At 41.5% G+C, this 14,204-nt stretch overlaps 1 protein-coding gene across 1 annotated transcript in view; it reads left to right on the top strand.

The window, feature by feature from the left end:
* The window catches only part of MMAA (metabolism of cobalamin associated A), a 1,182,217-nt gene that overhangs the window by 98,549 nt on the left and 1,069,464 nt on the right, over positions 1-14,204 (top strand). The gene's annotated exons all lie outside the window — the stretch shown is intronic.

The raw sequence follows: 14,204 nt of genomic DNA, 5'->3' as shown, positions 1-14,204 counted from the left end.
TTGCTCCACCTCTCCCTCTTCTACTAACCTTCATTGTCCTACCATTGATCCCTCCTGTCTACTTCCTAATCCTTATAAACCTACCACTGAACCAGACGAGACATTCAGGCACCGTACCTTAATATCATACCAAGACTTGTATCTACAACAATATCCACCGGCTTTGCCTATTCCTGCAACAGGACTCCTATAGCCTGTCGCTCAGCTGTTACACCTCCTAAACATGTGAAAAGTTTAAGTACCTAGTCTCTAACAAATTCCTATATCCGCTTTGCACCCACTGCATGAAGTGCCCTATATATAAATTTTACTAGCTGAAAACTACTCGTATGGAATGTTCTTATGTATATACTCTGTATTGCTTGTATAATATCTTTGATTTGAGTGATTACTTATGTGCTGTTTTTTTCCACCAATTGTGTAAGCTTCCAATAATATGTACTAAATGTCTTTATCAATGTAAATTCTGAATTGTATGTGAAATGTCTTTATGTGGAGCTGTTCTCCCTGTGACTCCACTGAAAGTGGGCACTTCTGGCCCAGTTGGACCATCCTGGTAAAGAAATGCAAGTAAATAAATATAAATACACGCCAATGTAATTCTCCACCTTTGCCAGTAACCCCTTAGTACTTCATATCTGCCATTATTATTGTTTTTATCCTCTTCTATCATTATTAGGACTCTCCTTGTAATTCAGTATAAGTACTCTTGTTTTCCTTTGTCCCTGGTACTCTGCTGAATAACTGTCTTGAAAACATTTCTTTATCAAATTTACATGTCCAGTTCTGTCCAAATGTGTCTCCTGTAGCATAGCTATTTGCACTCTACATTTTTTAATATAGTTCACTATTTTTTTTTGTATGTATCTGTGAGACCATTAACATTTAAAGATAATTTTGAAAGAGTCATTATATTAAAAAGTTATTTTTCTCACTTTTTATTTGTAATAGCTTTTTGTTGACTATCTAGATCCAGCTTTTGCCTTATATGCACGCACTAATGTTTGGCAGGTTGACCTTTTATACAGTTGATCTGAAGTTGTCAATTTTCATGTTATCCTGAATGGATGGGTTCGGTTCCAATCCCTCGGAACTGTCTCGGCCACTTGCTAAAGCTCATGGACACCAAAAACTCTGAGCTTCCCCCTTACCCACAATGCACCAGATTGAATATCTTAGATTTTGTTTGCTGCTTTCAGCTTCAGACACGGTCTACCATTACTCTCAAGCTCGTTTCAGATATGTACATTTTTTTGATAGTTTCTTTTCATATCTTTCTCCCCGTTATAAAGTTATTTCCTTTTTACTTCGATCACTCATATTTTGATCACCTTCTGATCTCTTCTTTTGTACCTTCTTGGTACATTCTAGATACAATTGTTAGTATCTTCCCCATACCCTTGTGGTAACTCCCCTTACATACTATTGTTGGTATTCTGTTTCTTTCTTCCTTTTCCTTTCTTTATTAAAAAACGGTCTTTGTGTGTGTGAATGCTTGTTTTTCTATCCAAGTGTGGTTGTGTTCTGTGTTCCTCTTCCTGCGCTCACCATAGCGGATAAAAACAGAGAAGTTAAGCCCCTGCTGGGTTTAAAAGATGTGATAAGTGTTTGCACAAAATTCCCTATTCTGATCAGCACTCAGTTTGTGTCTTTGGTACAGTCTTCAGAAAAGTCAATACCTTTGACATTGTCCACTTCAGTGCCATCTAAAGAATTTAGACCTATACCCAGGTCCGGGTGTTCCTCTTCAATTGACCCTTTTCTGGATAGGCTGCTATCCCCCTTCCTGGATGGACCTTCTTCACCTGCAGAGTCCACTCATTCTTCCAGAAGCTTCACCAAGGAAGAGCTGGAAAGAGTAGTGAGGAAGATTGTCAGGCAACAAGGAGTCGCGGGGACCGCTAGGCTTCCTACCTTGTCAGGTTAGGGACCTTCTGCTTCCACCCCTCCAAGCACCTTTCCTCTTCTGACTTCGGCACATTCAGGGACCTTGGATCCGAGTTGCCTGGCACTGAATGCATCAGTTCCGAAGTGGACTTCTTCAGTGCAGATTGTGACTTTGAGTTCTCCGGCTCCGTCGGAACTGGAGACCTCCTGGATTTGTGTCTGTTCTGCTGGTGCCAAGGAGGTGGATTTGACCCAAGTTTTTTTCTGAGTCATCTCTCCTCCTCAGAGCCTCTGCACGGATCAGCTTGGCTCTGGCTTCTGCTTTAGGAGACGTCTGCCCTGGTGAAGGGAGACTGTGGTGCTGACCACTGTCCTTTTGAGTCCAGACTCCCTTCTTACTATGGGTGGATCAGCTTTTGAGGCAGTGGAGAGGGCCTTATCTGTTCTAAGACATCAGTCAGTTCTCCTCCTTGGAACAACCTGCCAAGTCGCTTCTTGCTGCAGATCGTCACGTGCCTCTTCCAGCTGGACAGCAGGTGTCAAGGCCTCAGGCATCCCACACTTGGGAATGTGTTCTTCTGATACCTCCCCAGAGCTTCCTGCTGAGGAGGTCCTCAGAAGAAGAAATGTAAGAGGAAACGCATTGATTCTCCTGAAGAATCACACACTGAAGAGACAGATTTTGAGGAGGGCGAAGAATCCCACAGTCACCCCCGAAGATGTCTCCTTTGGAGACATCTTGGAAATTTTGAAACAGAGTGGTGATTGGCAATCCAGCAATCCTAAGTCAGAGGAATCTGTGTACCTGCAGGCCTTTAGCACCCAACCATCTACCACCTAGATGACTCTGCTTTCTAATGAGCTTATTGAGTTGATCTTTCAGCGAGTGTGGAAGGCCACCGACATCATTGAGCCAATACCTCAGAGACCAGAAAGAATTATAATTGCTCTTTTAGACAAACCAATCTGGAACAAGGGCTTGCTGGTAGATGCAATGGTTGTGGCAACAGCCACCAGAGGAATTGGCAGATGAGAGTTTCACTATTCATCCTCCTAACAAGGAGTCCAGGACAATGGATAGATCAGGGAAGCAAATTTTATGCCTCATTGACATTTAGTTTGTGGTCTTTGAATTATGTGGCACATTTTACAAGGTTTTAAAGAGCTCTCAGATACCCTCTTAGGAGCAGTTACTGACCGTGTTCAGGAGTCTGTAACATTTCAGTTGGCCACCCTGACGTCCATTTCCAACTCGTCCATGAAGCTTATTTCTCATGCAGCTGAAGGGATGACCAGAGCCATCATTTCAGGCGTAGCCTTAAGGAAGCAGACCTGGATGCATTTGTGTGACTTTGCGGAATTCTTCAAGTCTACGCTCATCGATGCCCATTTTGATAGCACTTCCTTATTTGAGCCGAAGGTGAAAGACACACTCACTAGGTGTGAGAAAGATGGAAAGACACTTTCTGCAGTGGGCATAAATTTTTTGACCCCTCAGAGACGCTTCTCGAGGAACCAACATACTGTACTGGTGGAAAAATGTGGTTCATAAAGTCCCAAGGATCTTTTCCTGATGCACATAGTGACAGTTCCCCAGGGGCAGAGGGCAGCACTTCAGTGGAAAATGCCACTCTTCTGGCAGAGGGGAGCTGCAAAACGAGGGTTTTTGAGAATCTTTGATAAACCCTTCCAATGCTTCTGAATGGAGGCCCGATTGCCCACCTCTGGAGGCAGTCAGGGGCTGTTCTTCCCTGCACCAGAGAGCCTGGTTACAGATAACTTCCGACAAATGGATGCATGGAGTAATATCCAGAGGTTATATTATACCCTTTTCACATAATCCATCATCCTACAAAAAGATCTCTCATGTTCCACTCAATCAAAGGCAGCAAGCAGCACTAGAAATACAAAAGCTGCTAGAAAAGCGAGTCATCCAAAAGGTGCCTCCAGACCAGATAGGGTCTGGAATTTACTCAAGATTCCTTTTAGTGCCAGAAAAGACAGGGGACTGGAGACCTATTCTAGATCTCAGCAAACTAAAAAATTGGTTCATCGAACCAAATTCCAGAGTGTCCCGGTTCAGTCCATTCTTCCATTTTTGGGAAAGGACAATTGGATGTGCTCCACAGACATCCAAGACACGTACTATCACATAAAAATGCATAGGCAGTTTGTATGCTTCCGGCTGGTAGCTAGTCACTACCAATTCAGAGTACCGCCCTTTGGTCTTGCCACAGCCCTGGATTGTTCACCAAATGCCTGGCAGTAGTAGCAGCTCACTTGAGACTGCACAAATTCTGGGTGTTTCCATACCTAGATGACTGGATTATCACTGCCACGACCAGGCATCAACTTTTAAAAGCCAGACAAAAGGTCTTTCAAACCTGCTCCTACTTGTGAAGAACAGTCAACAATGAAAAATGTCATCTGGAACCTACCCAAGCCCTAGAATTTGTAGGAATGGTGTTAAATACAAAGGCCACCATAGCCTCTCTTCCTTCACAAAGATTACTAATGATTCATAGTAGAGTCTCAACTATAATCAACAAAATCAGTGCCTGCCAGATTAGTCCTCTGAGCATTAGGCTCCATGGCAGCATCAATAACTCTTGTACCCCTGGCCAGATATGATATGCAAATTCTACAGTGGTTGCTTGCGGCACAATGGTCTATGCTTTCCAACCCCATGTCCAGACCAATTTCCATCACCAACATTTCCATCAGCGTGGTGGACTCATTCAGAACAAATTCTACAAAGATGTCTCTTTTCTCCTCCTCAGCCCAAGGCCACAGTGACCACGCTTGCCTCCCTACTGGGATGGGGGCGCATGGCAATGGGAAGACAGTCCAAGGCACTTGGTCCCTGATAGAGGCCTCATTGTACATCAGTGTTCTAGAGATGAGGGCAGTGCTTTTGGTGTTGAGCATTTCAGGATGCTGTCTGCTCTGGAATGGTTGCGATTCAACAGACATATCAGTAGTCTGGTATATCAACAAACGGAACCAAGTCTTACCCACTATGTCGAGAAACCCTAAGAGTGTGGCAGTGGGCGATCTCATCAAACTGCTTTCTCATAGCAATGCACATTCTGGTGAGGTCCAGTGTGGTAGCAGACAGATTAAGCAGGTCAATTCTTCTACCACATGAGTGGTCACTCCATCAAAAATTGTCAGAGATAATTTTCCGATTGTGGGGCTAGCCTAGCTGTGATCTTTTTGCCTCTTTCCTAAACAACAAATGCAGCAGCTATTTTGTCCTATTTACACCAGTGGGGGAGGTCCAGAGGGATGCCCTTCTACACAATTGGTCTTTTGGTCTCTTCTATGCATTTCCACCAATAGCTTTGATTCCCATATTTCTGCAGAACACCATCAGTTTGAAGAGCAACGTCATCCTCATAGCCCCCTTTTGGCCTCAACAGGATTTTTTTCCCCCTTCCTTTGGCCTCATCTAAAAAACAACCTTGGATCCTGTCCCATCCAACAGGTATGGTTCACCCTCACATTCACAATTTCATGCTGATGGCCTGGTTTCTCCATCTCTTAGTAGCCAGACAACCTATTCTCTCATCCCCTGTTCGAAGCATACTGCTATTGTCTCATAAGCCTTCCACATAAAAACTGTATTCTAGGAAATGGAAGAAGTTTGTATACTGGGCTCTACAGAACAATATTGAACACTTTCAGCCCCAATTTATGAAATACTTAAAAATTTTTGGCATTCCTTTTTCATAAGGGGACTCGTGCTTCCACCATCAAAGTCTAATTAGCAGCCATCTGCATCGTCCATATTGGCTTCCAAGACACTTCTCTGGCCTCCCACAAACTCTGCAAGTCATTCTTGAAGGGTAATCTTCTCTTACAACCTCCCGTCAAAGACCCTACTCCTCCATGGGACCTCAACTTGTTGTTACAAGCAATCACTCAACAACTGTTTGAACTTGCCCACACTTATGATAATAAGTTCCTTTCCTGGAAGACTGTTCTGTTAGTCGTGCTCACTTCTGCCAGAAGAATTTCACAGATTCAAGCTCTTTCATCTAAACCTCCATATCTAGTTTTTCATAAGGACAAGGTTTCACTCAGAACCAACCCTTCATTCCTTCCAAAAGTGGTCTCTGAGAACATCATCAGTCAGTGTATTAACTCGCCAGTTGTCTTCCCCAACTTTTCTAATAAAAGAGATTATTGTTTACATTCTTTGGACGTACATAGACAGTTACATTTCTACCTACATAGGACAAAAAAACTTCAGAAAATCAGACAAGCTTTTTATCTCCTTTTCAAAGTCTCTTTAGCAAAATGGCTGCCTAACTGCATTTCCTTTACATATTCCAAACATACTCTTTCAAAACTCTCAAAGGCTCATTCCACAAGAGCTGTAGCTACATCAGCTGTTTTTCAGGCTAGAGCATCCATGGATGACATATGTGCAGCAGCGACATGGGCCAAGCCCCATACCTTTATTACTCATTACAAATTGGATCTGGTCTCCAGGGGTAGAGCATCATTTTCCTCAATGGTGCTTAGGAATATCCTTCCTTAATCCACCCAGGAAATAAGGTAGCTGGGGACTCTGTCCCATCCATTGAGGATAACATAAAAATTGACAACTTCAGATAAAGAAGTTATGTACTCACCTTAACGTTCCGGCTGAGTTGTCAATTGTCATATGTCCTCAACTCCCTGCCCTCCAACCCCCTACCTAATTCTTTTGGAAGAACAGGTGGTCTCTACCTCTTTTCACAATCTGGCTTGTTATTAACACAGTGGTGACGGACCCAGACACAGTCTCTGTTAGAAACATGGGGGTTTTCTTTCTATTTTATTCTTTTGCTTATTCTGTTGGTAAACTCGATCTGAGGTATTCAATCAGGTGCATTGTGAGTAAAGGAGAAGCTAGAGAGTTTTGTGTTGTCCACGAGCTTTAGCAAGTGTCTTGAGTCAGTTCTGAGGGATCAGGACCGAGCCCGTCCATTGAGGACATGAAAATTGACATCAGAATGAACAACGTAACTTTTTTTCTTGTCATATCTGTTGTCTGTCTCGCATCTTACAAAACATTTTGTTTAATTGAAAGCCTTCAAACAAAAAAAATCAGCTACACCCCAATACATTCCAAAAAACTTAACTTAATATTAACACACACAACTATGTGCATCTTCAAATATTGAAGGTTTACCTTCCTAATAGGAACAATTGTCCCAAACTGACCGCCACATACACACAAACTTGGGTTAACTTAAAAGGAAGGTTATTCATGCTAAGACGCTTGGCACAGTCTGTGCTTTTACTAAGTGCTCTCTGGTTTTGTGTTATCTTTATTGATCTTCCAGAGTGAGAAAACACTGAATGCTTTCAGAAAACATGATCTGCTAGCCATTGAAAGAAAGACATTAAAAAGAAAGTAGTATTCTGTTTTTATTGGTCTTTATCAGATTGTCTCCATGGAGACATGCAGAGTTGCTTCTACAAGTATTTATTTATCTATTTATTTGCTAGAGAAGTGTTTTATTATATTCAGTGTTCTTTTTTATTTATTATCTCTTAAAGCTTGTTGTTAGATAAAGCCAAGAGCCTTAATCCAACCATTCCCCTCTGCAAGAATGAGAAAGAAAGCACACCATTTTTCTTGTATGATACCCTTTTGAAAAGATTTTTCTTTCTTTTATTCCCTTGCAGTGCTTACATTTCTTAAAACTGAACAAGGAGAGAGAAAAAAAAAAAACAGGGGCACCTGTTTACTTTAGTATCTCCATTACACTTGAAAATAACTGAGAAAACTTTACAGCATGCAGATATCATGCACAATGCAAATATTACTGTTAAGAACAAAAGTTTGTTTTGCTTGCTGTTAACTCTTTCCTTGCTCTTTTCCTCTCCAAAGTGTTCTCCAAACATTAGTGACATGAAGTAGGGCATATGCTTTAAGAGGGGTCTATGTTAGATTGTCGAACAGCCATGTTGTTGAACGTCATCTCGTCAACAGTGCAGGCTGTCAAACCCCCACTAATTATATATATAAACTCCAAGATCACAGTACAGTAGGGAAAAGGGCAAATTTCCTGATCCCCACTGTAACATGATGGCGTGCATTGTCGACAAAATGATACGTTCAACATTGTAGCCATTCAATGATCTGACATAAACTCACTTTAGAGTCCTCTACAAGTTTGACAAAGTCAAAAAAGTCCAAATTTGCCCGATTTTTTTTCTGTCATGTTTCACAAATATAATTAATGCTTTATAATCCCACATTTATATGTCAGTTTCCGAGTTGCTGGTTTTATTTTTATCTCCATCTCCCACACCCAGTCTCTGCTTCCTTTCCAACTTACTCTGTGTCCTTCTAGTCAACTCTTGTGCTTTTTTTTCTGTGTCTCAAGCATTTCCAGCTGAAACACTGGAAAAGGTTTTACTGGCACAGTCTCTCTGTGGTCTTTACTACCAGAAGAACAAGAAGCAGAATCTTCTGTTTCACAGCTCACATTTTGTTAGACAAACTTTTGTATTTCCTCCTTAGCACATTCTGCATCAAAAATTATTCTGACCCTCCAGAAAAAGATATTCTGAAGATAGCTGTATACAGCAGTTTGACTCTCATGTCTACTGCTCTACATTCCCTGTTTAGTGGAATACATTTACTCCTTTTCTGTGTGGTGTACATTGAGTTATCATTTTCTACAAACACTCTACTATCTTCCACTTTTAGTACTTTGTCCTTCTGCCATAGTTTTTGTCAGAATCAACTCCTCCTGCTGGTAGGATTGCATCTTTACTATTAAAGGTCTACGTTGCTTTATCATGGCCATATTTGGAACATGCACATTATGTGCCCTTTCAATTAACAGCTGCCTTTTGTCCGATAGCTCATTTTTGCTGGACAGACTTTTGTGTTTTCTCCTTAGTATGTTCTGCATCAAAAAATGTTATTGATCCTCCAGAAAAGTATATTCTGAAAATAACTGGATGCAGCAGCTTGAATCTTACACCTGCTTCTCAACAGTCCCTGATTACTGGAATAAATTTACTCTTATTCTGTCCAGTATGCAGTGAGTAATCATTCTCCACAAACACTCTACTGTCTCCCAGTTTAGTACTTTGCCCTTCTGCCACAGTTTTGTCAGAATCAACTGTTTCTGTTGGTAGGATTGCATCTTTACTATTAAAAGTCTAGACTGCTTTCTCATGGCCAGGTTTGGAGCATACACATGATGTTCCCTTTCGGTTAACAATTCCTGCTGTGGAATACCAGTCCAGTTGTTTATTTGTGCTTTCATAAAATTAATACAGTCTGTTCCTCCCAGCTTCTCTGGTACAGCAGAAAATCTAAGCTTTTCCCTGCATGCTCATTACTCTAATTCTATTATGTCTGTTCTTGATCAGTCTCATGTTCAGCCAGCCTTTTCTTCATTTTGACCTCTGCTTTTGCAGTTTTATCACCTCATCTGAATATGTTTAAAGCTTCGCTTCTTCCATTTTTCCAACCTTTTGTTATTTGAGTTGATATACATATCAGCATTTGTTTATTTGAATCGGCTCTGAGTACATTTGACATATTTTTCCTCTAGATTACAGGAAGTCTTGTCTTGCATCAGAGCTGGAGCTTGCACTTCTTTTCTGTGAACAGCTGCAAAATTCTTTCCATTCAGTGTTTCCTCACCTGTTTTGGTTGATTTTTTTCAAGTTCTCTGAATTTATTTTTTTGCTGGCATATAGGCAGTGCATTTACTAGCCAGTTACTATAATTTACCCCAAAAATGAGTTCAGTGTCTCTCTCTCTTCTGAGTTTCTGTTTTTACACTGAGAGCTGAAATTAAGCTGTTGCTCACTGTGCAGCCATCTTGGAAGTCTGCTGTCCTATGGGTTTATCCTGCTAAGGCTGTAGCTTAGGCTGCTGCAGCATGATCATTCAAACACTGACTTATTATGGTAAGTTTATTTACACAGCTGTACTATTTATCAGTTCTATTATCTTTGAATATTAAATAGCAACATTTTCCTGAAGGGTAAAATGCAGAATCCTGAATATTAATATTAGTAGATTTTTAAATAAGATAGCCACTTCATAGGTTTAGTTTGTTACTAGATTAATAATTACTGGGGCCCTTAGAAGCCTAGCCATGCACTCCAAATCATTTTGGTCCAGAGTATCTTGGACATCTGTGTGTGAGGAATCATGTTAGTAGGGAGTTGATTAAGGATTTGTGTGTGTTGGGGGGGTGTTAGGATAATTTTCTTATTGATGACCTCTGCCTATAAGGGACATGGGGTCTAGACCAGGGGTACATTTACAATTGTCCATCTAGTTGTCATGGTTTTATTTGAATAGGGTCAGGAATGAACTCTGTTTTACATGGATGGGGGAGCCTATTCCATAGTGCGAGAATCCTTTGGGGTACATATCTGTCTTGCCAGCGTGTTCTAGTTGTGTCAAAAGCAAAGTTCAGATCCCTGGAGCTAGTGTTTCTGGTGCTGTTTGTTTTAAATATGTGCAGTAGATCCATCGGGGCTGGGTTTGAGGAAGCCCTTAAGCCAGGCAAAGATCCCCTCTCAGTAGTATGTAGGAGACTGAATACAGAGACATTGCCTTTAGGCTCCTGGTGAGAAGCCTTTGTGGGCATTCCAATTGTTGAAAGGTTCTGGTTAAGATACATGCCAAAGGAGACATTGTATTCAATGATAGGTCTGATAAGGGCCGAGCAGAGTGGTGCTATGACTTCCTTTGATCTGGATGATGTACCCTTGCCTAGAAATTGGGTGACATAGAATGATTTTCTTACTATCTTAGCTACATATGTTCCTAGATTCCTTACTACTGGGTTGACTGTTAAGTGTGTTTTATCGATGGAGTAATTAACTTGGGTTTAAGTTAACAGGTCACCCAAAGGGCATATAATGCATTTTTGGCATTGAGGTTTAGGCCATGGCTTTGGCACCAGTCATTTGTGTTAAACCCTCTTGCAAGATGTTGCTGTATTGGAAGGAATCTGTAATCACTCCCAATTTACAGTCATCGAGAATATGGTGAGCCAGAGGTCTTGAATGTTAGCCTTGACTTCTTAGACGTAGATGGTGTTTTTTCTTTTTTCTCTAGGTTTTCTTACCTTATTATAGTGTAAAACATGGATACTTTTCAGCTAATAAGAAGTACTTTCTTTTTTATTGACTTTAATATACAGTAGTCACTAAGACACACCACCATCCATCCATCCACAACCCCGTTTTTCCCATTTTAGAACATAAGGTTGGGGTTTCACATCAACAGCGACCATCATCTAGAGCCAAGGTACACACTGCTGGGTGGCTAGACCTGCTGTGGACACACCCACCTTAAATTTAAAAATAACCCTGACTACATACTTTACAAGGCTGCTTTGCAACATGACATGGAATGATGGAATGTACATCATTACATTTTTATACAAATATTTTTAAGAACAAAAACTATTTTACTTACAGTTACTTCAGAACATTCATTGTTCTTTTAAACATTAATGGCATAAAATAGGGAATACACTTTACAGTCCACTCACCATTTTAACACACAACTGTATTCTTTCTTCAGCTACTTCTTGCAAAGCCACATTTTACATGTGCTAGGATTGATGTTTTATACTCTGTTTATTCATTAATTTGACAATTTTATTTTTCTTCTTGATCCTTTCCATCTTCCAGTAACGGTCTCTGGTTCAAGTCCAAGGTATGCCTGTTTCGTCTAGTTAGCTCCTGTTTGTTTTTCTGTCAGTCAAGGTTGTTTTCCCTTCAAAACAAAGTGGGAAAGGTTTTACTGGCAAAAGTCAGTGTATTGGGCTTTGTTGCAGTCAGAATGAGAAACTGACCTCCCTTCTACTTGCTGCCTCACTCGCTGTTGGTTAAACTCTTTTATTATTTCCTCCTCATCCAATTCTGTATCCAAGAAAGTCTTTGATTCTCTAGTAAAAAAAAAAGTTCTGAACAAAGCTAGATACCACAGCTTGACTCTCATTGGATCATAGAAAATTACTAGGCTATTAGCCCTGAGGCCCCTACAAGTCTAGCCAAGAATTTAGCCCATGTTCTGATAAGTCAGCACCCAATGCCCCTGTCCAGCAGGGACACAGGAGGAATCCCAGGGGTGTGTTTTTTGTTCCCCATCCAGTTATCCAGGTTGTGCTTAAAAAGGATTAGTGAAGTACTCTGCTTGACAGAGAGAGAGTCTATTCCACAGAAGAGGGAGTCTGTGGGACAAAAGTCTGACCCGCCAACAAGTCCTATTGATTTCACAGACCAGGTTGAGGTTGCGCATGTGGGTTGCTCCAGTGGAGCTTGACTTGCAGATATGCAGCAGTCCCATCAAGATGGGGTCTGAGATTACTTTGTATGCCAGGCAGAAGTCATCTCTGAGGAGTCTGTTGGAGACTGAGTAGAGGGATAGGACCTTTAGCCTATCTGTGTAGGGTAGATGTTGGAGACCCTGGATTCTGCTCGTGGGGAACCTCTGTGGTCTCTCCAGTTGCTGCATGTTCTTTGAGGTACATGCCGAAAGGGGCATTACACTCAGTAATGGGTCTTAAAAGGGAAGAATACAGGGATTTTATGACTACCTTGTCTGTAGATGAGAGATACCCTTACTAATGAAGTGGGCATGTAGAAAGCTTTTCATACAGTGGAGGAAGTCAGTTTGCTATAATCTGGGTGCCCAAGTCCCTCACGACTGATTGTGTGCCTAGGACCTTGTTGTTAATGTGATAATTTGTGGGGGTGTCACTCTCCCCAAAGAGGATGATGCATTTTTTGGCATTCAGTTTGAGGCCATGTTTCTGGCACCAGTCATTTGTTTGGGTGAGACCAGCAGTCTTCTGCAAACTTGATCAGCCATAGCTCACTTGGTTTGGCCTGCACCTCAGAAAAGTATATCCAAAAAAGCAAAGACCGATCCCTGGGGTACACCACTTGTTACAGGTGACTGCTTGAGGTGGCTTCCCCTATTTTAACTAGGTGGGTTCCATCACTGAGCCAGTTTGCTACCCATCTGGTAGCATATGGATTGATGCCTAGTTGAGAGAGTTTATCTGTATACCAGAGTGGGGAATATTATTGAAGGCTTTGGCCAGGTCAGGGTAGGTGGTGTGCACCCTCCTCCCCTTGTCCATAGCTTTGGTGACTGCCTCAAAGAAGTTGACCAAATTTAATAGGCATGACCTTCCCTTGATGAAACCAAACTGTGTGGGATCGAGTGTTTGGAGGTTGCCAGTATTCTTGTTAATGAGGTCCATGATAATCCACTCCATAGTCTTAGCAGATCAAGCTAGTTAGGCTGATGGGTCTATAATTTCCTGGATTGGTGGAAGCTTCACCTTTGTGCAAAGGGATGACAGTGGCTGTCCCTTACTCAGCTGGGATGAAGCCAGTACTCAGGCTTTGGTTGAATAGGGTGCCTAATGGTGCTGCAAGTTCCTGCTTCAGTTCATGTAGGATGCAGCCTGGGATGCTATCGGGTCCCATGGAGGATGTATTTTTTTGCTTTTGAAAGGGCAGTGATTACTTGCTCCCTAGAGATAAGGGGAGGGGGGCAGGTGCTGGAGATGTCCTGATTTACTGATGTGGGTGACACACCTGCCTCTTTATATTCCATGATTGCTGGGATAAACTTGCTTCCCTTCTGTCTGCTGTACTGTGAATAATCATTTTCTACAAACACCCTGCTATCTCCAGTTTTTAATATTCTTCTCTTCTGCCACAATTTTGCCACAAGCAACTCTTTCTGCTGGTATGATTGCATCTTTACTAAAACAGGTCTTGGCTGCTTTCATAGTTTCATATGTAAATACTAGGCTAGCTGCTCTTGTAGGCCATTTTAAGCCTAACCAGTTTCCCTTTTGTGCTGAGAGTTGGAACATTAGATTTGTTTTGTGTACATCAGATACAATAATAGCTTTTATTCACCTTTTACTAATATTGGTCCAGTCCTCAAGTTTTACATGAGTATCCTTTAACAGTGCAGTCTGGCCTTATTCATACAAAACAAACAAAAAAAAAAACGGTGTAAAAATTGTCCGGTTCCATTACATCATATTAAGTGCTGTCTTCATAAGAACAAGACTTTCTGGGCTCTTCTGCTAGATGTGGAGGTGTAGGCCTAAGATATTACAAGTTTTCTGGCCATATTCTTTTATACCAAAAGTTTAGAGTATCATAAATCTTCTTCTTTCGGCTGCTCCCGTTAGGGGTCACCACAGCGGATCAACTGTTTCCATTTCTTCCTGTCCTTTGCATCTTGCTCTGTCACACCAGCCACCTGCATGTCCTCTGTCACCATATCCATAAACCTTATC

The sequence above is a fragment of the Protopterus annectens genome, chromosome 2.part1 (assembly GCF_019279795.1).
Source record: "Protopterus annectens isolate FY-2018-M chromosome 2.part1, PAN1.0, whole genome shotgun sequence".
In the NCBI taxonomy this organism is placed as follows: Eukaryota; Metazoa; Chordata; order Ceratodontiformes; family Protopteridae; genus Protopterus; species Protopterus annectens.
Note: the sequence above shows the minus strand (reverse complement) of the source record. Positions and strands in the feature narration are given on the sequence as shown.